Source organism: Palaemon carinicauda, chromosome 22 (genome assembly GCF_036898095.1).
Source record: "Palaemon carinicauda isolate YSFRI2023 chromosome 22, ASM3689809v2, whole genome shotgun sequence".
Classification (NCBI taxonomy): Eukaryota; Metazoa; Arthropoda; class Malacostraca; order Decapoda; family Palaemonidae; genus Palaemon; species Palaemon carinicauda.
Window position 1 is genome coordinate 102,100,126 of NC_090746.1, and position 24,375 is coordinate 102,124,500.

At 46.0% G+C, this 24,375-nt stretch overlaps 1 long non-coding RNA gene and 1 other non-coding gene across 2 annotated transcripts in view; both read left to right on the forward strand.

Annotated features, from left to right (window-relative positions):
* LOC137616669 (uncharacterized) overlaps window positions 1–22,567 on the forward strand; it is a 49,268-nt gene extending 26,701 nt beyond the window's left edge. Inside the window, exons 3-4 of the long non-coding RNA XR_011039466.1 lie at window positions 14,532–16,154; window positions 19,365–22,567. This is a non-coding gene — a long non-coding RNA (uncharacterized lncRNA). The remainder of the gene's footprint in view (window positions 1–14,531; window positions 16,155–19,364) is intronic.
* LOC137616818 (5S ribosomal RNA) lies at window positions 3,712–3,830 on the forward strand. Its single transcript, XR_011039506.1, has one exon. It is a non-coding gene; the product is annotated as a 5S ribosomal RNA (ribosomal RNA).
* Window positions 22,568–24,375: the final 1,808 nt, after the last annotated feature.

Consider the following 24,375-nt stretch of genomic DNA (forward strand, 5'->3'; position numbering starts at 1 on the left):
GGGATTCGGCTGTTGCTGCCTCCCCTATAGATCTTCGTCAGGGGCGTGTCTCCTTCTCCTGGAAGTACTCCCGTGACGATTGACAGCTCTCCAGTTCATTTTAGAACACTCAGGAGGCTCGCCTCCTTGGGTGGGTAACTTTCATTCCGAGGGAAGTTTTCCTGTCCAGGCTAATTTTTTTCCCCTTTGGGGGGTTCTACTCTTGCCTTTATTTCGTGCGACTATGCTCTTGGTGCTGAGCGGTCGCACCTGCAGTTACGCTCAAGGGGCTGGGCAACTGCAGGAGCCCCTCTTCGGAGGATTGCTCTTTTTAGGTCACTGGCTGACCCGTCTCTTCTACGAAGTGTTTCTCTTTCGTTCGCGAGGGAGTACACTCATAGAGACTCCTCTTCGGAGGACTCTTCTGCTGTTGTTGCTGTTGGCCGCCTTCGCCGTAAGGCTCACCGTCCGCTACGTCGTAAGGGCCTCCCGTCTCCCTATAAGGGTGCTAAGAGGCGCCTTTTTGAATCTTCTCCGTATGCAGCCTGCAGCTCCTACCTCCTTAGATCTCTCCGGGGATCGATCTCCAACGCCTTCCTGACCTTCCGCCCCTGGTGCAGATGGACAGCAGTCTGACCTCGTCATCCGACGGGCAACGGTCCCTTCGGGGCAAAGGGTTGCCTCCCACGGTGTGGGTGCTTCCCTTGCGTGTCAGGGTTCCCCTGCGCGCCCTTCTGCAGTGTTAGTGCACAGGCGCTCTCCTGTTCGTCAGCGCTCTCCTGATGATCATCGCCCCACTTCTCGCCAGCGCTCTCCTGAGGACTCCGAACATCCTGCTGTTCCTGTTGCGCGCCTTGCGCGCCATCGGTCTCCTGAGCACTCTAGATCTCCTGCGCTTCCAGTTCCTGATACGCGCCCTGTGCGCCCACGTTCGCCCGCGCGACCTAGAACTTCGGTTCAGGTCTTGGACAAGGACTCTTCTCCTCGCCCTCGCGATCCGGCTCTTCAGCCTGCTCCAGGGCAGCAACGCTCGCGGTCGCCTATGCGTGCTTCTAAGCTACTGTACGCACAGGATTCCACGCGTCGCCCTTCTGCTCGCCAGCGATCACCAGCTCGCCAGCGACCACAGACGCGTCAACGTTCGCCTGCTCGTCAGCGATCGCCACCGATCTTCCACGCGTTACAGGTTCCCTGGACACCATCAGTAGCGATCTAGCGCTCGCCTGCTGTGGACCACGATCTCCGGTAGCTGAGTCTTGCCGTAGATCTTCCTCCTGCTCGCCAGCGCTCACCTCTACTTCTGTCCTTCTGTGCGCCAGCTTTCTTCAATCGCCAGTGCACATCTGCGCGCCCTTTCCTGCCACGCACCAATGGGCGCCAACGGTTTTTCCTGACCGTCCAGGATCGCCTGATTGACAGCTCGCATCAGCGCTCACCTTCTTGATGCACCGGCGCGCCTTCTGATTAGCGCGATGCGCGCTAACCATCCCTAGTCTCTTACGCGTCAGCGATCTCCTACGTGCCCGCGCGATTCTTCGCCTGCGCGATAGCGTTTTGTTAACACACCACCGCTCGCCAACGCGCCATCGCTCGCCAAGACGCGCCATCGCTCGTCAATGGGCCATCACTCGTCAACGCGCCATCGCCCGCCTACGCGCCATCGGTCTCCCGACCGCCTGCGCGACCACACGCCCACGTGCCCGCGCGACCGCACGCCCACGTGCCCGTGCGACCGCACGCCCACGTGCCCGTGCGCTTACGCACATGCGCGCCCGCTCACATGTGCTCCAATGTTCGCCCGCGCGCGAGCCAACGGTATTCCATCGCGCGAACCAACGTTGTTCCATCGCGCGAACCGACAGTGTTCCATAACGCAAACCGACGGTGTTTCATCGCGCGAACCGACGGTGTTCCATCGCGCGAGCGCCGGCTCAATTCCTGCAGTAGCCATTGCTTGCCTACGGGTCATCGCTCGCCTGTGAACTATCGTATTCCGACCACCAGCTCTCGCCCTTCCTACCACGCTCGCCCTCCTTCTGCGCTCCCTCGCGCTCTTTCGTCTGCGCTCCTGCGTGCCCGCGCACTGGCGCTTTCACGTTTGGCCATGCGCGAACCATTGATTTACCATTGCGCGAGCGCCAGGGCGATTGCGACCGCGATTCCCGTCGGGGTTTCGCAACACGGCCAGCCTGGCGAGTCTTCTGGAGCGCGTATTTCCAGAACACGGTTTTCACCCCATAAACGCAGAGCATGGCACATGCAAGAGCAGGAAGAATCTTCAGGGAGGTCTGAGCAACATTCTTCTTTCCAGAACCTGGGTTAGCCCTTCCTCCTCGTCAATCCCTGGAAGGGTCTTGCCAGGGAGCTTTCTGTTCGAGATTTCTCCATCGGGCAAGGGGTGACTGGTTTAGCCCTTCCTCTTCTCCATCTCGTGGAAGGGGCTTACCAGGTCCTTTCCCTCCTCGGTTGCGACCTGAGGTTTTGTACAAGGAAGCTCCAGGAAGATCATGGGTACTTTCCTCCTCTCGAGCTCAAGCACCTTGGCGTTCCGTCGCCAAGTTTCGAACTGGCGGGCAAACTCGATGTTGGAGCATCTAGACGCAGTGACCGAGGGCTTCCTCTCGGGTGTCTCATCCGTGGATGTCGACAAGCTCAGACACTCTTCCATCCTTGGGAAGAGCTTGTTTGAGCCCAAGGACAGAGACATGGACAGCTGTTGTGAGGAGGAAGTCGACTTCCGTTTTCACTCCTCCAAGGCGCTTTCTTCCAGACCCTGCAGGCCTCCGACGCCTCTTCATTCAGCCTCGTCAGCCTAAATTATCGGACCGGCTACGGCAGCTAAGACAAGGTGTACAATAGCAGTCCCCTTCTGTTAGGGACAGGTAGCACGGGAGGCTCTCCCGGGGAGGCATAATCCTAGAGGGAGCGGCAGAGTTCACAAACTCTAGGATTGGCAATGCCCCTTGCAGGTCTCACGCTGGGGGGATGCCTAAGGTTACTCATCCGGATAACAGCTTCCCGATGCCGATTCCTGCACGATCTCCGTGATCAGCCAAGGATATCGCGCCTCGCTCTTACCATCTTTCCGTCACTGTCAGCGAATCCAGTGTCACTGAGCCTCTTATGCCATGGGGTCGGCAAGAGGTTTGCCCGTTGGGCAAAAGGATCCATGCCTTAGGAGAAGGTCCTCCATAGGGTCGTCGACGGCTCCCCCCCCCCCGGCTTCTTCTGTCGATCCTTTCTTCTGGGAAAGCATTTGAGACGGGAGTTCCGTCTTCGACCTTTCAGCTCTGATCAAGTTTGTCGAACAAACTTCGTCCAGCGTGGAACAGCAGAGTCGATCAGACTGGTAACGAGGCTGCAGGACTCCTTAGGCCCTGGATCGGGAGGACGGGTACTTCCAGGTTCCATTCCATCCATCTTCCAGGAAGCTCTTGGAATTCAGCTTAGACTACAGGTGTTCCTGCTTAAGATGCGGTGTGGCGATCCCGCCGCGGCATCGCAGGTTTTTCCCCAGAAAACTCTTCCTGCTTTCCTCATGGCCGCTCAGGAGCAGGCTTCCGCCTCCTTCGCTTTTTGGAGGTCTGGTCAACCCCGGTAGGCTCGGGTTCGACCTTCTTCGACATCGGGACAAGCTTCCGGGTCTTTACCTAGAGTGAGGGATCATGGTAATTTGCTAGGAGCCTTCTCTACTTCTGCCTCAACATCTGGAGTATCTAGCCATGATATTGAGTCAACGGCCATACCACGTTGAAAACACTGCTTCTCGTCCGATCAGCGAAGTTAAGCAACGTTGAGTCTGGTCAGTACTTGGATGGGTTACCGCCTGGGAACACCAGATGCTGTTGACTCCTTCTCCGAGCCTTCCCTTCAGTTGACTGTGGCAAGGCTGAGGAGAGTCGCAGTACCTGTTCTCATTCAAGGAGAGCTTTCAGCCCTATCTTGGAACGTTTCCTGGGTCTCTTTTCCTCATTGACCCGTCTAGTTCCGAACGGTCGCCTCAGGATAAGTTCCCTGTGAGGCGGCCCAAGTTCCGGTGGTATCCAAGCAACGATTAACCGGACTTTCTGGTCCCTATGGGACCAGCGGAACGTTTAGACCGGCAATGGGTTGACCTATGGAACCTCTTGCATGGGAGTGGATATTCTCGTCCTTTCCCCACATCTGATGCTGTTCTCGGACTCGTCAAAGAAAAGGGGGGGGGGGGGGGCGGGCATGTTCCGGTTCAGGCCTATGGTCAGGACCTGAAGGGTACCTCATCATCATTCAGGCAGGCTTAGGGGCCGTAGTCTGGCCCCTCTACAGATCCTACAGATCCTGCCGAGTCGCTCCGTGCGCGACGACTTCATGGTACTGGCGTATTCCAATCAGCAGGGAGGCGCATTTTCATACTTTCGCATCTTGCAGTAGAGATACTAAGATGATCCGAGGTCCTCTCAATACCACTATCGGCTCGCTCATTCCGGGCAGAGGAATGTTCTCTCTGACTATCTGAGCAGAGCCTCACAGATAGAGAGTACCTGGGGGTCTTTGGCCTATAGTAACCAGCAAGTCCTGGCCTGGGGGACCTGATCACGACAGCCTGGAACTTCAAACTTCCTCTGTTCTTCCCCCTAGTCTCAGACCCCAAGACTCTTTGGCAAGATGCTTTCCGGTGACGGTGGGACAACATCGACGCCTGCGTCTTCCTACCATTGTTGTCTGTTGAGAATGGGTCTCAACAAGACCAGGTTGTCTGTCAACCTTTCGATGGCCCTGAGAGCTCTGCTGTGACTATACGCAGAACGGTTTCCGGACCCTCTGCTTCCCCTGACGGAACTCCCGGGAGAGCTTCTTCCACGACACAGGCTACTCAAACAGCCACACTACAACATCTTTCACGAGCCGTTGCATTGCTTCGGCTTCATGCCTGGAGACACTACGCTGCCCCCTCAAGAAGAGACAACCCGCTACAGTCGCGGAGCAGAGGTCGCGTCACCTGCGATAGTCATCCGCAGGGGTCTACCAGGCGAAGTGGAGAGTCTTCTGTGGTTGGTGTCGTGGGAGAGATACCTCTTCCCTTGAGGCCTTTTCTCCAGCAATAACGGAGTTATTGCTTTTCGGCGGGAGGAAACTCTTTTCCGCTCTCGGCAGTGAAGCCTATCGCTCAGCCTTTCCCTGGCCTTCAGGCTGAAAGGAATAGACTTTTTCCTTCCCGCTGGACCTTTCTTCGCTCATGCGAAGCTGCGAACGTCCCTGCCCCCAGTCGGAGTGAGACCTCCTCCATGGAGCATGGTTCGGACTCTTTAGTCCCTTAAGAGATCTTCTCAAGAACCAGTACGTCAGGCCTCTGATCGTATTCCGTCTTGGGGGACGATGCCCCTGCTCACTCTGGCCTCGGCCAGTGTGTAAGCAATCTTCATGGTCTTGTACGACTCCGCCCTTTCAAGAGAATAGGGGAAGGCAACTTTCAGGTTCGCTCCTGAGTTGTTTTCTAGACTCAGAATCTTGGAGTTCCGGACCTTCGGTTCGACTCCTTCAAGATTTTGAGTGTCCGTTCTGTATCAGATGACCCAAACCTTCTCCTTCTTGCCAGTAAAGGAATCGAGGGGTTATCTTTGAGAACAGCTGCAGTTTGTCCTCACGTGCAAGCCGGTTTGGGAGCACAGGGAGGACACAGGGGAGAGTCACCAGTATACCTCTTCAGCTTGGACTCAAGGGCATTCATCTCAACCTGAATCCAGACCCTCCTCCGTCACGTCGCCCTACAGCACGATGTCGGATACATCGCAACGTCCCTCGCCTTCGAGTAGAACTACTCTGTGATGCAGGTGCTACAAGCTGGAGTCTGGAAGCGTCTAATGACCTTCGCAGCCCGCTTCCTGCAGGATGTGACCCACAGGAGTATCGATACGTTTCTATTGCTCTGTGGTGGCTACACAACAGCTGGTCTAACCTCAGGCTCCTTTTTGGACAGGTAGCAGAAGGTTGAGGGCATTGTTATCAGGTTTTAGTCTGCATGAACGAAAGAAGTATGTCTGGCGCTTACTTCTTTCTTCATCGTCCCCTCTACTGGGGAAGCAGCATCCTGGTCTCTGCATAGCGGACCTCAAACCTCTGCAGGTAAACCATGCTTCCTTTTGTTCCGAGTATTGAGTCAATACTGTCGCGTCCCCCATACCCTGACGAGGTGGTATTGGGAACGTTCTAACCCAGAGTTCCTTCTGGAACTCCAGATCAACTGCCTAGGACGGGTCACACTTTCTTCCTTCACACACAAGCTTATGTAGGCCACACGTTTCCTTGCGGAGCAAGGAACTTGTGAGGTGCAGGGACTCCTTTTCTCGAGTGCGACTCACTCGGATTCTGAGTCCCCGGGTAAAGCCAAAGCCAGTATGGCTAGGGACTTTCCACCCCTCCTAAGGGGTAAGTCACCCAATGTAAATAGCGTGGTTTGTATTTCGGTTACGGAACAAATGACAAATTCGGAGATAATTTTTTATTTTTCCTAACCTTACAAACCTTAGCTATTTACACATATTTGCCCGCCAGCCCTGTCCCCCAAGTCAAGTCCTACCTCTAAGTGAAGTGAGACATATCACCGGTGTGTGAGGGAGGGAGGGGTAGCTACCCCTCCCCCTACCCCTGCTAACTAGCGCGGGGTAGGAAACCCTCGTTAAAATCTAATGGCTCGTCATTTCAGCTACGCCGAAAGTAATACCCAATGTAAATAGCTAAGGTTTGTATGGTTAGGAAAAATACAAATTATCTCCGAATTTGTCATATTACTAAAAATGTGTGATATTTAACACGGTTAATTACTTTCGGCATAGCTGAAATGACGAGCCATTAGAATTTTAACAAAGGTTTACTACCCCACCGGTAGTTAGCGGGGTGGGGGGGGTGGTAGGTAGGGAGGGTAGCTTGCTAACCCCCCCCCCCCCCACACACACACACACCTGTGCTGAGCTCACTTTGCTCTCGGCTCGGGTGGTAGTTGGACGTGTCCGCTTTCACCCTCGCCTTCTCTGACAGCCATTAATAATCTTTTGTTTGCTTTTTCTTTGACAGTGTTTGTGAAGTTGGCCTCTGCGATGCGTAAGTGTCCTGGTTTACCTGACCGCCCTTGTGGTACCTATATGTCGGCGGTCGAAACTGACCCCCACACCTTGTGTCCTTACTGTAGGGGCCAACGGTGTGATAAGAGTAATGTATGTGGTGAGTACAGGGAGTGGTCTACCTCCCAGTGGGAGAGGTTTTCCTGGCGCCGGAAGAAGAAGTCCAAGCAGGATATTTCTCCTACAAAGATTTCTTTGAAAGGAGAAAATCCCAAGGGCTCTTCTTCTGTGCCCCAAACCTCCTCCGAAGCTCCCACTCGATCGGTTTCTTCCGAGAAACTGTCGAGTGGTAGCGTAGGCCGCAGTTCTGTTGACCGATCTCGGGGTTTGGGAGAGGGAGTTGCCTCCCACAGCAAGGCAGCTCCTCCTCCTCCCCGGGGGGTGGGGGATTTAAATTTAAATGTAAATGTTAATGTAATTAATAATGATTTGTTGCAGCTTTGGGCTTCCTTGGGGCTTGAGGGTTTGCCCTCCAAGGAAGCCTTGTTTGACATGATCAGATTGGGGACAGCTGTCAAACAATCGCCGACTTTAGCAGAGGTTGATCCCCTGTCTATCGTCGACGTTGTTGTGGCAGAGGCTTCTGATGAGTTGTATCAAACCTCTGCTCCTGATGTTGCTGATGTAGCTGAAGGCTTAGTTCCCCCCTCCGAACATCTTTCGAGGGAGGAACTAAGTCCAACGGTCTCTCCTGCCGGTGATTCTCCCCCTTTGGGGAGTTCACTCACAGAGACTATTCTTCGGAGGACTGCAGATGGTCAGCCTGCTGACCCCACGGCCCCCAGAGGGCATATAAGGCGTAAAGCCCGCCTTCCTCTTCGCGTAGAGGCCTTCCTTCACCTCACAAGGGTGTTAGGAGGCGCCTCTTCAGTTCATCATCGCCGCAGTCCGCCGCAGAGGAATCTCGCCGTCGTTCGCCGACTCCTCCAGCTACATCCCTGGACCTCTCAGCAGATCGTTCGCGATCTCCTTCGGTGGAAGGTCGTTCTTGCAAAGGACACGCCGACCTTCCACCCGCCAGACCTGCTGACCTGCCGTCGCCGTTCCTGGCCGCTGATGCGCTGTGGGCGCCCACAAACCCTGTTTTTAAACGGGCAACGGTCCCTTCGGGGCACAAGGGACTTTCATACAATGTGTCCAAGTCCCTTACGCGCCAGGTATCCCCTGTGCGTCAGCGCGCAATTGCGCGCAAGCGCTTTCCAGCTGCTGTGGTTCCTGTTATAGTGCGTCAGCGCTCATGCTCACCTGCGCGTCAGCGCTCACCTGTTCGCCAGCGCGCCACTACGCGCTCTCATCCTGATGCGCGCCCATGTTCTTCTGCGTGCCAGCGCTCGCCTGCGCGCCAGCGATCTCCTGCGCGCCCACGATCTTCTGATCTGGGCGCAAAGGGGAAGATTACCTCTTCCCCTGCTCGCCAGCGCTCTCTAACACGCCATCAAACGCCGACGCACCATCGTACCCCGCCTGCTCGCCATCCTTCACCTGCGCGACGAGCGCCCTGCGTGCCCTCCTGTTGTTCCTGATGTGCGCCCTCATGCGCGCCCGCACGCGCGCCCGCACGCAAGGGATATATCTCCTGCGTGCACGCTCAACGATATCGGCCTCACAGGCTCTTTGGGATCCTGCGCGCCCACGCGCGCAAACAATTGCCTTCGCGAGCGCTAGCGCTTATTCAGCCTGCTGCTCGCCCTCTGCAATCACCGGAACGCGCCCCTGCGCGCCATCAATCGCCCGCGCTATCGCCATCGCCCTCGCGCGCGTGCAATCCAGGCAAAATTCCATCGCGCGAGCGCCAGCGCAACCCCCAGCGCGATTCCACGCGCGAGGTTGCAGGACGCCGCGCGGCCAGGTCATCGTCATCGCGTTCTCCCCGCCCCCGCAAGCGCAGAACAGTGTGCTCGCCGGAGGGAGGGAGAACTCCGGATAGGTCCAGGAACTTCTCTTCTTCCTTCCAGGCAGACCCAGCTTTGGTAACTCCTCCTAGGGATCGAACGATCCCCCTCCCTCCAGAGGGAGTATCTGACAGCGCAGCTGTCAGTCGGCAGCCCTGGTTTGGGTCCCTTGTCAGAGCGGTCGTGCAGGCTTTTAAGCCTGTTCTCTCTGAGCTGGGCCACAAATCAGTGGCAGCTTCGACTCCCCTGAAGAGGAAGAGAGGAGTAGCTGACGTGGTGACTTCTCCAAGGGTGAAGCTGACGCCTCGGAAGTCTTTGAGGAAGGCCTCCTCCCTCCCCCAGACTTTCTCTCCCTTCCCCTCGGACGAAGATTTCCCGTCCTCAGGGGAGTGACGTGAGGTGAGGCGTTCCCCCATCGCACCAATGAGGGAAACCCCACCTCGCGCAGAGAAGTCTTCTCGGGTAGGGGTGGAGAAGAGCCTCCCACCATCACTGTTGGAGTCCTGTATCCCTCCCAGGAGGGAGTCGAAGGACTCCAAGACTATACCGAAGTCGTCCTCAAGGATTAGACCAGAGCCAGCCAAGCCCTCGGAGAACGTCCACGAGTCCCCCCAAGAAGAGCCTTTGGGGACAGGAGACTTCGCTGCCAGCCCTTCAGGAGGAGAGCTAAAGGAGTCAAAGCATGCATTCTGGCAGGTTCTGACACTTATGAGGAATCTCAATGGGTTCGCGGATCCAGAGATTTCCCCTCATGAGGGCAAGGACACGGTTTGACCGAGCCTTTGGGACTCAAAAACCCTCTAAGCCCAGCGCGGCTTTGCCCTGGTCCCAAGGGGTTAAGAGTGCCAGAGATAAGGACGAGGGCCAGCTCTCCGAGCTTGCCTCCTCCAGCCGATCCAGCGCCGGTAACAAACTCCTCCCGCCTCCTCGTGTCCATCAGAGGAGGTACTTTGGCATCATAGAGGAGACTTGTTTAGCTCTTCCCTTACACCACTCTTTGGAAGAGCTTACCAGGGGAGTCCCTCTAGAGAGAGACTCCAACCGGCAAGTGTCGTCCTCAGCTACGGAGATCCTTAGCCAGGAAAAGGTGGCGAAATGTGCCATGCAGGCAACTTCGTGGCTGGACATTTGGCTAGGGTCTCTGGGCATCCTGTTATGATCTGAGGACTTGTCCAAAGAGAGTACCAGGAAGGCCATGGAGACCTTTCTACTTTCAGGCACTCGTACCATCGAGTTTCTAGCCCACCAAGTCTCGAACTTGTGGGCTAATACCATCTTGAAGTGTTGAGATGCGGCGTCTGAGAGATTCCACCAGAAGGTCCCCAGCACCGAGATCAGCAGGCTCAGACATCCTTCCATCTTGGGGAAGAATTTGTTTGAGCCTAAGGATGTGGAGTAGGCAGCTGAGAGGTGGAGCAAGTCCAACCAGGACTCTCTCCTACATAGGGCTTTAACATCAAAGCCCTATAAACCTCCAGCAACCCAGCAACCACGTCCTACCAAGACCATGAAACCGGCAGCTGCAGCGAAGACAACGGTGTCGAAGCCCTTTCCTGTCAAGGACAAGAAAAGGCAAAAAGTCCTCCAGGGGAGGAAAAAATCCTAGAGGGAGTGGCCGAGGTCGCAAACGCTAGGATTGGCAGTCCCCCTGCATGTCCACCAGTGGGGGGATGCCTACAAAGTTGCGCAAACAGGTGGCAGCAACTCGAGGCCGATTCCTGGATGATTTCCGTAATCAGTCAAGGATATCGCGTCCCGTTCATAACATCTCTACCTTCCCTGACAGCAAATTCAGTGTCGTACAGCTCCCTTGCCATGGGATCGGCAAGGGGGCAAGCCCTTCGGGCAGAAGTCGAGACCATGTTGAAGAAGGACGCTCTCCAAGAGGTCGTCGACGGGTCCCCAGGCTTCTTCAGTCGACTCTTTCTTTTAAAGAAGGCGTCTGGAGGCTGGAGACCAGTCATCGACCTCTCAGCTCTGAACAGGTTTGTCAAGCAGACCCCGTTCAGCATGGAGACGGCAGACACGGTCAGACTTGCAGTGAGACCGCAAGACTTCATGTGTACACTGGACCTGAAGGACGCGTACTTCCAGATCCCAGTCCATCCGTCTTCAAGGAAGTACTGAAGATTCAGCCTAGACAACAAGATCTACCAGTTCAAGGTGCTGTATTTTGGTCTCTCCACAGCACCTCAGGTTTTCACCAGAGTGTTCACCCTAATATCGTCGTGGGCACACAGGATCGGCATCCGTCTCCTCCGTTATCTGGACGACTGGCTGATCCTAGCAGACTCGGAGTCACCCCTTCTTCGACACCAAGACAAACTTCTGGGACTTTGCCAAGATCTGTGGATCATGGTAAATCTCGAGAAGTCTTCTCCGCTTCCTACTCAAAGACTGGTATATCTAGGTATGATCATAGACACCAATCTCCACAAAGCCTTCCCATCAGACGACAGGATAGCAAGGCTGAGGAGGGTCGTGAGTCCTTTCCTCAGATGAGAAGAGCTCCCAGCCCAATCATGGTTACGTCTCCTCGGTCACCTCTCATCCTTAGCCCGTAGTTCCCAACGGTCACCTCAGAATGAGATCTCTGCAATGGCGACTCAAGTCCCGGTGGAATCAAGGTCACGATTCCCCGGACGTCATGATCCCTATGGGTCCTGCGGAACGGACTGATCTTCAGTGGTGGCTGACAGACAAGAACCTACGAAGGGGAGTGGATCTTCTCGTCCTTCCCCTGGATTTGATGCTGTTTTCGGACGCCTCAAAGGGTGGGGAGCCCACGTTCTGCACCACAGGACCTCAGGCCTGTGGTCAGAATCAGAAAAGTGCCTCCATATAAATCTGCTAGAAATGAAGGCCGTATTCCTGGCCCTTCAACAGTTCCAACAATACCTGGCGGGTCACTCTGTGGTGGTGATGAGCGACACCACCACAGTAGTGGCTTACATCAACAAGCAGGGAGGTACCTTTTCAGAGCAGCTATCCCATCTCGCAGTAGAGATACTGAGATGGACCGAAGTCCACTCGATTCCACTATCGGCTCGCTTCATTCCAGGCAAGAGGAATGTGCTCGCCGACAGTCTGAGCAGAGTGTCTCAGATAGTGAGTACCGAGTGGTCTTTGGATCATCTAGTAGCCAACAAAATCCTGACTTTGTGGGGTTCCCTGACTGTGGATCTGTTCGCTACAGCGCTGAACTTCAAGTTCCCGCTGTACTGCTCCCCAGTCCCAGATCCCAAGGCACTCTGGCAACAACGGTGGGACAACATCGACGTCTACGCCTTTCCCCCGTTCTGTCTGATGAGGAGGCTACTCAACAAGACCGGAATATCGGTCAATCTCTCGATGACCCTTATAGCTCTGCTATGGCATCACGTGGAATAGTTTCCAGACCTTCTGCAACTCCTAACGGAACTTCCGAGAGAACTCCCTCCACGACACGAGCTACTCAAACAACCACACGCCAACATCTTTCACAAAGCCGTAGCTTCGCTTCGACTTCACGTCTGGAGACTATCCAGCATCTCCTCGCAGAGAGAGTATTTTCGCAACAGGTTGCGAACAGGATGTCTGGACACCTGCGAAGGTCATCCGCAGGGGTCTACCAGGCAAAGTGGCGAGTTTTCTGTGATTGGTGTCGTGGAAGGGGTATCTCTCCACTCGATGCCACTATTCCAGCAATAGCGGAGTTCTTCGTGTATTTGCAAGAAGAAAGGCGCCTTTCAGTCTCGGCAGTGAAAGGCTATCGCTCGGCCTTAAGTCTAGCCTTCAGGCTCAAAGGAGTGGACATTTCTTCTTCGCTGGAACTTTCCCTACAAATACGAAGTTATGAACTTACCTGCCCTCAGTCGGAAGTGAGACCTCCTCCATGGAACGTGGTTCGAGTTCTCAGGTCTCTGAAGAGACCTCCCTACGAACCATTACGCCAGGCTTCAAATCGCCACTGGACTTGGAAGATGGTGTTCCTACTAGCTTTGGCCTTGGCCAAGCGAGTCAGTGGACTTCATGGTCTCTCGTATGACATCGCCCATTCAAGGGGATGGGGGGCAGGTAACGTTCAGATTCATCCCTGAGTTTGTTGCTAAGACTCAGAATGCCGGACCCTAGGTTCAACTCTTTCCAGATTTCGAGTCTTCGTTCTGTAACAGATGAACCAGACCATTTCCTACTGTGCCCAGTAAGGAGTCTGAGGCTATATCTCAAAAGAACGCCTGCAGTTCGTCCCCAAGTGCAGGCATTGTTTGTGAGCACTGAGAGGACAAAGAGGAGGGTTACCAAGAATACTATCTCAGCATGGATTCGTAGGGTAATCCCTCTGTCCCTGAATCCTGACCCTCCTCCGTCACATCGCCCTAGAGCACATGATGTCAGGGGCGTAGCTACGTCCCTGGCCTTCAAAAAGAACTTTTCAGTGACGCAGGTTCTACAAGCTGGGGTGTGGAAGCGTTAGACGACCTTCACAGCCCACTAGCTGCAAGACGTGAGCCACAGGAGGCTCGATACGTTCTCTATCGGCCTTGTGGTCGCTGCACAACAGCTAGTTTAAAACTCAGGCTCCTTAATGGACAAGTAGCAGAAGGTTGAGGGCATTGTTACCCGGCTTTAGTCTGCATGAATGAAAAGGTTTCTCTGGCCCTTATTCTTTTCTTCATCCTTCCCTCTCTTGGGGAAAGCAGCATCCTGGGTTCTCTGCACAGCTGACCTCGAACCACTGCAGGTAAACCATGTCTCCTTGTGTTCCTAGTATTAAGCTAATACTGTCACGTGACCCATACCCTGACGAGGTGGTATTGGGAGAGTCCTAGCCTAAAGTTTCCATCTAAAGGACTACAGGTCAACTTCCCAGGACGAGTCACTCTTCAAACCTTCACACACAGTTTACGTAGGCTGCAGCCCTTGCACAGCAAGGTGCTAGCGAGGTGCAGGGACTCCTTATTGTTGAGTGCTGATACACTCAGATACTGAGTCCTCGGGCAAAGCCAAAAGCCAGTACTGGCCGAGACTTACCACCCTTCCTAAGGGGTGAGTCACCCATATTAAATAGCGGGGTTTGTATTTCAATTACGGAACAAATGACAAATTCGTAGGTAATTTGTATTTTTCCTAACTATACAAACCTTAGCTATTTAATCAAACTTGCCCGCCAGCCCTATCCCCCGTGAAGTCCTACCTCTAAGCAAAGTGAGCTCAGCATAGGTGTGTGTGAGGGGTGGGGTACCAAGCTACCCTCCCTACCCCTCCCGCTAACTAGCGGTGGGGTAGTAAACCCTCATTAAAATTCTAATGGCTCGTCATTTCAGCTACGCTGAAAGTAATTACCCATATTAAATAGCTAAGGTTTGTATAGTTAGGAAAAATACAAATTTCCTACGAATTTGTCATATTATTATTATTAATAATAATAATGATGATAATAATAATAATAATAATAATAATAATAATAATAATAATCTATCTATAGCACTTCATTTTTATGTGTTATTACTTATACAGCTGATGCTTGTGGATTACAGTAGTGCTAAAAGAACTGGTTTTCAGTCTTAACCTTCTTCCGCAGGTTTTTCCATGGTCGAGTGTTGAGTGGTGCCGAGTGCAAAGGTGACGAAGATGAGCTCTGGATTGTGAGGAAATTAAAGAAAATAACTAAAATAAAATAGAAAATTGCATTATAAGATTAAATAGAAAACAATAATTAGAAAAAATCAGGATGACAATACAGTAACAGAGAAATAGATAAAGAAAATGGAAATAATGTGATTGTGAAGCTCTTGGAATCTCAGCTGACTCAAATAATTTGGCAAGTCATGGTTATCATGTGAAGTTTGTGTAATGTCATTCCCTACAGAAGATAGACTGAGATCTCTTGAAGTTAACACGATAGAAAACTTTAAAGGATAAAAATGAAGCCACAAGTAAAGAAAATGTAAATGTGGTTTCAAAAGGAAAATCCAGTAAGCAGATGACTTGAAGCTATAAAGGAATAAAACCTTCTAAATTCTACTGATCCTGTAGAGGACGATACTAAAAAAGATGGAACATTGTCTATTACTCTTGAAATTCCATTTGAATTTACAAGTAGATAGGAGACTCTCAATTACCTGTGGATTATTTCGACGAGAAAGTTGTTGGGTGTAATGAACCATATAATAGAAGAAAATTCAGAAATAAACATTACAGCTGATGATCTTATCAGACATGGTGTTAGCAAATATACCAAAAGACGAGAAAGAAGAGATTCTGATAGAATAAATAAAAAGTAAAAACTTTCTGCGGAATGTTTTGGTAAGAGTTGATGATGATTTCAAATAGGTAGGCCTCTGTGTGGTTATACGCTTCTTGTACCCAGTCAGTGTAGAATGTATCTGACAAAGTGAATGCCAAAACATTTACATGCATGACAGATGAACTGGGAAACATAAATGCCATGAGAGTAGGAAGGATCACAGGTATAAGTATTGTAATTCAGATTAAGTCTTATGCTTCTCCATTTTCAACACACAATGGGACATATCCTGTCAAATGTACGAAAAATAAACAAATAAATAATGCTATAGTTATGGCAAGATTGGTACTATATACAAAATTACCCTTTTTAATATGAGCAGTGAGGAACAAGAATGCTGAAATAGATGTAAGAATACATTTGGAAAAATATACCTCTGAAAACACAATTACAGAATTGAGCATAGGCAAAGTGATGGAGATTGAGATATAAGGAAAAATTTAAACAAGCTTTCTGATACACAGCACAAATACTGTACAGCAGCTTAAAATCAGATACTGTCCTCCCCTTTCTAGAAAAATTTAAACATTGATGAAGAAAAAGCAGGGCATTTACATTAAAAAGATCATATTGAAGAACTTTATTCAAGAAAACTATGAACAGGAGCTGGGAAACACAGAACAGTCGCAAGATGGATCAAGTGATATCTACAGAATAACCTCCAGCAGCTGACCCTTTCGTAGAATAGACACCGCAGTGTAAGCGGCAAGCTATGATTGCACGACGGACAAAAACGGACATAGGAGACATCTCTAACACTGCACAAACACCTCTGACATAGCACAAACATCTCTGACATAGCACAAATGTCTCTGGCACTGCAGATTTTTTGGATACAACTGAAATTGCTTGGTTTATAGTCTTCCTGCTTGAAGTCTGCTTCTCAAAAAAGCAGAGGTGAGTAATAGTTGCAGTTCTACGTCAAACTTTAGCTTGATATTGGTTGGATTAAAGCTATTAAGTCTTTCAAGAAGAAATAAATGTCTTTATTTTCAGGGTATTATGAAAAGTGGGGATTTTAAAATGTTAGATAACATTGAGTTAATAAATATCAAGAAAGTAAGAAGACCTGGATATATCTATATATTATATAGATCCTATTATTGTATAAGAAAATCATGGGATTATTTAGTTACTAACTACAGTATTTGTGTTTTCTCAATCGAGCAACTTACTCCTGATATAAGTTATTGAACTAAAACGAAATATACCACATTTATGATTTTTCAAAAAGCTGGGCTTTGAGCAAATACAATAAATAATTGCCATGGTTCTTTTTTCTGACGTAAATACAAACTCTCCGCTATTTATAGGGGGTATACTTTCGGCGTAGCTGAAAGTATACCCCCCAATAAATAGCTCCAGGTTTGTATACTAGGAAAAATACAAATTACTTCCAAATTTGTTATTTTGATGATAGTTCAATCAAGAACAAAAAACATTATTTTTCAAATTTAGAATTGTTCATTTATTGCAATGACAATTTCATCTCATTTATAACTATTCCATCTGACTATGAATGGAGAAAACAAACATATAATGGTAATTGCTGGAAAAAAATCATGTTTTTCAAACATAGAACCCCATACTTACTAAGTTCCCACTTGAAATAGCAAATGGAAATACTGTATGAGGTCTTTCAGGAAGAAACTGGAATCTTTCTTATATCTTCTATGATAAGTTTACATATGACGATTTATATGGAATGCATATCAAAATTTGCATATGACAAATAAATGTAGTGGGACCTGTAGTGCAAATTCTGCAGTGTGTTGCTAGATATAGACTCTCCTAATTAGCAGCAGTAGGGGATTCAGCGTTATGAAGCTTCATCTGTGGTGGATAATGGGGGAGGGTGGGCTGTGGCACCGTAACAGTACCAGCCGAACTCGGTTGGGTCCTTCGTCAGGCTGGGAGGAACGTAGAGAGGAAAGGTGCCCTTTTTCATTTGTTTGATGTCGGCTACCCCCAAAATTGGGGGAAGTGCTTTGGTATATGTATGTATGTAATTAGCTAAAAGGGCAAACAATACATCTGTGAAATGGAGAGGCAGTTTCAATTGTTGTAATGTCCTAATAGGTAAAATGTCTGGTGTTGATAAAGAAGAAACTAATAAGTAAGGTTGCAATTTAACATGTGAAGTAGATATAAAGTCAACCCAATGATAAACAAGATAAACATGAGTAATTTGATTTAATCTCTCTCTCTCTCTCTCTCTCTCTCTCTCTCTCTCTCTCTCTCTCTCTCTCTCTCTCTCTCGTGAACTAGGAAAATCATTGAAAGGGAGAGTGAGAACATAATACAATTAACTGTTACTGAGGGAGATAACAGCATCAGACATTGCAGTTTTCAGCTGGGGGAAACAAGTTTTTAGTCAGTGGCTTTAAGATCTGGAAGTCTATTCTACTTCAGTGAATTGTAGTTGTAGGTTTAGTAAAACTAGTGCAACCATTTGAGGATCTGTTCAGTATGAACCTAAGTCACAAGCTGCTGAACTATTGTTCAATTAAATCATATTTAGCAGTCTGTAGATTTGAAGAAATACTGAATATATATGAAAACCTAAATATGTGAACTTTTCCGCTCTTGTCTTCATCATATAGATTGATCAAGCGGGTCTACAGGTTCATGAAGATGGTATTGAATGATCCCATTTGATTGAGCTAATAATGCTTTTTTCTTTTGATCGATGCTGGTGGCCAAATCTTGAACTACAGAAAGCAGCCATATTTTGTAAGGGTCTACGGTAATATTGTGATAATTTGAATACATGCATACAGTATAGGTTAAATAGTGAGATTCAGGAACTCTGTAGTTTTTTTTTTTTTTTTTTTTTTTTTTTTTTGGGGGGGGGGGGGGGCAGTCCTGCAGCCATTGCTTAATCCTTTCATACTTGAATAAGTAACCTGTATCAGTTATAGAGGAGTAATTTTTGTGGTTGATATTATGAGAATAACTTTTATTATTCATATTTCCGTATTCAAATAATAGCCAGTATTCGTGTTGTCTGAAAAAATGTCTAATCTAAGAGTACAAACCAACTCGCTCACCCCTCTTCTTAACTCATCCTTCATTCAAGCTCAAGATCTGGGATCTGATTATGATGATGAACAGAGTTATCTCACTGGAATTGTCAGTTGAAACTTATACATTTGATAGTCTACCGGTACAAAAATGTTGTTTCACAATCTGGGGTTACCCACTTCTGAAAATGTCAACCGGTACAAAAATCTTGTTTCACAATCCTGGGTTTCTCACTTCTAAAAATAACTAATGAACTTACCCGAGTATAAATGTCCTTGCCCACCCATTTCTTAATCATAAGCTCCTCCGGATCCTAGCAGGAACTCATTAAGAAATTTTGATTTTTACATGCTTGACTGAAAACTTGAACTGTAAATTGGGGGACTATTATTGGTGGAACTCTCACTAAATCCAACCAATTACATACATCCCCCCCCCCCATTATCTTCTTTCCAAGTCCCTCATTTATAGCTGTTAGTTATTATTGGTGGATAAACAATTGATGTGTGATCTGTTGTTAGTTGACCAGGCTGACATGAGTTTTTTTATAGTTTATATATGACATATCTCTTTCTGACGTTGTTAATAGTTTACACTGTATATGACATATCTATTTTGACATTGTTACTGTTTTTAGAATGATTTATTGTTAATTTGTTCTCATCATTTATTTATTTCCTTATTTTCTTTTCTCACTGGGCTATTTTTCCCTATTGGAACCCTTGGGTTGTAGCTTGGCTAGTAATAATAATAATAATAATGATAATAATACCTTTTCCAGCGATAAAAAAAAGTATGTGGACGTTTGATACCACGAATGTGGGCATGATATGATTTATGAGCTTGTTTGGTAAACATTGTTTCATGTTATGAAAATTCAAAATTGGTGGCCGTAACTGATAAAGTCTTTGAAAAAAATTTAATTTTAAATACTGAAAAAAAAAAAAAAGGCCATTCAAATTATAGCCAATTTTGATTTGTTCTTTAATAGGTGTAAAGTTCAAATCTTAGTGAAAGTTATTTGTTGCATAATTCTTCTGAGTAATTGCTGGAATACATTATTACATTTTTCATTTCTTTCAGGTGTAACATGGTCCCCTACATCAGAGAGATTATGAACATAGATGGATATCAAAGGCTCCCTTTTCGGGAAGAAAAACATTATTTTTATGAAAGAATGGTTATACAACAGAGAAGGCACTATATGATATCGCCAGTCCTGGTGTCTGGCCTCTGGCTTAAATTCCAATATGCAATCCAATACAATCCAATTGAGCATAGAGATGGTTCTTAATTTTAAGAATAGTTTTGTACTAACTTCTTACAATGAGGCTTTAAGTATCTTTTCATGCTTAAATTTCAGCAAAGTTAGTTCCTTGAGATAATTTTATAAGTATATTGCTGATCATTTGATTTAAGAAAAAAAATCAATATTTCAATTTAATTTGATCCTTATAATTCATTACCTGACAACTTGCCGTAGTCTCTTGTTATCCTGTGTCTTCATGATACTTAAAGCCTCATCCTTAAATCTCATTCTCATCAGTGCATTAGTTTATAAAAAGTCTTCAGTGAGATTTTGATTATTAAAGGTTAAAAGCTCTTGTCAAGTACATAAAAACTTAATCACAAAATAGCTTTTATTCTGAAAAAAGGGCAAATTATTTCATTATACTTGACAATTCTAGTGTTGTAGGATAGTTAATGGTAATAAATTAGATATATTGATATTGTTTAAATGGTAATTAATCAGAAAATTAATGCTGTTTATCTGATCCAAAAGTTTATTTCCCTAAATTTTCACTTTGATATTCATTTTAATGCTACTTGTATTTGCACATCATAAAATGACAGACTGCTTTTCATAATAGTCGTGATTTGTACATCTTTAATAAGTACCTTTTACTCATCTGATTCTGGATCTTAGTCTGTTGAGGTGTAATGAGTTCAATCTTCCTGATTTTCTCTTTGTCTATACTCCGCTCTTCTTTGGATAATTCCGTGGAACTCTCTTATCCCAAAGTTATTTTTCATGGTGAAAGAGTCATTTGTATTTATGGATACAGTATTGATTTAAGTTTGGTAGAGTATGTGGATTATTGCTTTCTTGTATTAGACTTTATGTTGTACTATCCTCATGGCTAGTACAGTGGTAAAGTGTTCGCCTTGCTTTCGCATGGCAGCAGATCAATCCCAGCCTGGGGAGGTTACTGCTGGGGTTGGGCTCGCCCGGCTGATGTTCTAGTGCCCATGTCTTCAGATGATACTGGGATAGAATTGTATGGTTGTTATTGGTTTTGCTTTTAATTTGTGTCCATTTTACTGTAGAGGCTTGCTTAGTTTACTCAGAACCTTAAACATGTAGTCGTATAGGGATATAAATTTCAGTCTGGTATAAAGAATTTATATTTGCTCGGACATTATATACAAACCATTACGCTCTTTACAGTGAAGCTTATTGTCACTGTAAAGAGCTCCAGGTTTGTATAGTTTGGAAAAATATGAATTATTTCCAAATTTGTCATTTCTTTGTTCTGACTATTTCATGGTACTACTGAACTTTTTTCTACTCCGGAGGATTTTTTTAGTCCAGTCACAAGCTAAGTGTAGGTGTAAGCATTGATAGTACGCACACAATTTTTTAGTGCCTTGAATGTAAGCTCCTCTGCTATTTTTCTCACTTATTTACCAAGTTTTGGTAATATGAACTAATTTCAACATTCCACACTGAATAGTGTCAAGTTTTTTCATTGCTTTGAATAAATGGGAAGTTTGTTATGGATGTCCATGGTTTGGTTGTCTACTTTATTCTTGTTTTTTGTTAATGTTATCCAGAAAATATCATTTGAAGTGTATGGTTTAGCTATTTTTATGACTTATTTCCGGTAGGCTCTGCTGCTTCCTCCGGTTGCCTTGGATGATTGTGGAGGTAGCAGCAGTAGGGGATTCAGCATGATGAAGCTTCATTTGTGGTGGATAACGGGGGAGGTTGGGCTGTGGCACCCTAGCAGTACCAGCCGAACTCGGTTGAGTCCCTCGTCAGGCTGGGAGGAGCATAGAGAGGAAAGGTCCCCTTTTTTCATTTGTTTGATGTCGGCTACTCCCCAAAATTGGGGGAAGTGCCTTGGTATATAGATAGATTTATAATCAATGTTTTATTCCCTAAATTTCTTCATGAGCAAGCTTTCAGAAACTTTCAGGAATATTTAGTAATATTTTATACTTCTTAATGGCTGGTTACAAAACTTGTGGTTTATTGTTTGTCGCTGTGATAATGCAATATCATGGAAACCAAGCTTTGTTAACATTCTAAGAACTTGTTTGGTTTAAATTTGTAATTTGGTTCAACCTCTTTGTATCAAATTGTTTTTCCTTAATATTTATTATTGCTTTCTTTAACCAGCATGATTCTCCTCGTCATACCCGAGGATTTTTCTACAATGATAGTTTAACTTCCTTTTATGCTTCCAGACAAACAATTTAGTTCCACAGACAGCAATTTCTAATCGAATTCTTGATTACCATTGTACTCATGAGAAATCTTTTCTGTTGGATTCAGATATAAAAGAGACACATTTGTTTGAATTCTAGGGTTTAAACATCTCATGACTATTCTACAATTATTTGAGAGAATATCTGACTGTGATTTCAAATGTGAATTTGGCAGCAGGTTTTATAGAGATGGTGAGTTTCATACCCAATAATTCTTTCACACTTCTCATTCATCTTCATGCCATAATTGTTTGCAGAGTTGATATGTGCAGGTTTTCATTCTTTGACATACATCAGTATACTTATAAAGCATAGGATTTAGAAAATTGCAAAACACAACAGTGATACCATGTACTTTGAACTATAAAAGAGGTTATGTTCATTTATTTTTAATTGATGAGAATGAGATTAAGAGTAGTTTTAAGTGTATTTTTGTTGCATACAAAAAAAACTTCTGTATTATTGGATCTCAAGGTATGTAATTTTATTGTAGCCCTTCAAACTTTATTTTGAAATTTCTTGAAAATCTTGCAATCTTTTTGACATTAGGCCTGTCGCGATCATTTTCTTTATTTTAGTTAAATTTGGGGTGCTGCTTCCATTTGTTTTTATTTAATTTACTGTATAAGGGGCAATATCCTAATGACCTTTTTTTATAATTTGGGAAAGATTATGTCGTAATATATTCTCATAGATGTAGAAATCCATAAAGTAAACCACTGCAGTCTCCTAACTTTATCATTCAAAATTTTAGAGGATGTCATGTATCACTTGTATAAGGATAAACAACACGAAAAAATATTCTCTCTCTCTCTCTCTCTCTCTCTCTCTCTCTCTCTCTCTCTCTCTCTCTCTCTCTCTCTCTCTCTCTCTCTCTCTCTCTCTCTCTCTCTCTCTCTCTCTCTCTCTCTCATATAGTGTATAGAAAGTATATAAATCTAAATAGTGAAGAATATACGTGAATGTAATTAAAGACTATGTAGTATAGGGGTCAATATAGACAAAGTAGGCATACAGTGTTACTGAATATAGTGGCTATGATTTGGTTTTTTGTGGCCACCCAATTCATAGAAAAACCTTTGTTTTTTAAAGAATTATAACATTCTGTTGGTGTAAGTGTGAATGTGTTTCTAGGGCTACAAGAACATACCTTGAACATTAAAGCATTAAATGGTTTGTTACAAAAGATATGAAAATTTTAAAGAATTATCCATGAAATTAAATACAGTATTACAGAAGTTCTTTTCCTTCTGATGCTTAATTTGCATTCCAGAAGTTCTTTTCCCTCTGATGCATAATTTGCATTCCAGATGTCCCATTCCCTGTCCTTGATCCTACCCAAACCTTATTTGGAAATGTTTAAAACTAAAAAAACCCACCCAGTCAACGTTCATGTGACTGAGGTCTCCTCGCCCCCTCTCTCTTTTAACATCAGCATTTGCCCTTTATTTCTCTCCATGAAAGGGCCAAAGCGTCCATGAAGTAGATCCCGCTTTTAACCAGAGGAACCTCTGTTTATTTAGGCTGTATGTCAATTTCCCTTGTACAGATGTCATTCATTCAACTATTGGTGTAATGAGAGCAGTGACTTAATGTAATGATTTGAGTATGTTGTATTTGTCAAAATGTTGGCTACCATTTTGGGAAGCTCAGTCCACTTGGTATTCCAGAAGTATTGTCAACATATAGCTTGCCTTATTTTAACAACACAAGTCAGGATCAGTGATTATCATGCCATGTTTTAAGTTGTTTAAAAGCCTCAAATAATTTTAAACTTGCATTCAATTAATCAAACTTTGTTTCCGAGTTTAGTATGAAATACTTTGTAATTTTAAAATCTACATCCAAATTTCTTAGATTCAGAGGCATCTTAAATTGTTGGAGATTGTAATGTCAAATGAGCAGGTTTTGGTACAATTTTATTTCATGTATGAATATGTATGCACTACAATTTATCGACAAACGGTCAGATGTCTTGTACAGTGTAATGTGATTTGTGCACATCTTAATGACATGAAAAGATTGTGTTTTAAAGTGCAATCAAGAATTTATGAAAATTTCTAAAAGTTAATGCTAGATTAGCTATAACTCAATGGTAGATGTTCATGAACCTATAATGGTAAATATATTTGAAAAAAACGAACTTAAAGTAAATTTGTGATCAATTTGGTGTTTTAACGTAATTGTTTTAAGTAATTTGAATAGAGTCAATCTGAAGTCTCCCATTTCAGATACGTGGGCTCTCTGAAAAGGGCTTCAGCTGCGATCCCTCTAGTCAGTCATGTCTCTGATTTCTACCATTTGTGTCCTTGAGTAGAGTTGGGATAAATAAAGGCCATTGTCATCTTAAAAACCTGTGTAATAGGTTCTCAAATATCGTCTTTGGTTTCGATACTGTGTATGTGTGATTTCTATTCCATAAGGGTATAGTTTTCCTGGCTTCAGAAGCAAATACTTTATTCTTTGATTATTTTATTATTTGTTGGTTATAAGGTGGAAAATTTGTCCAGAATTAAGGTATAGATATCTAATTTGACTTTGGCTAGAGTAGAAGTTGTCCAGGTTGTTGAGCTTAATGGTTTGAGTGATATTTCAAGCACAT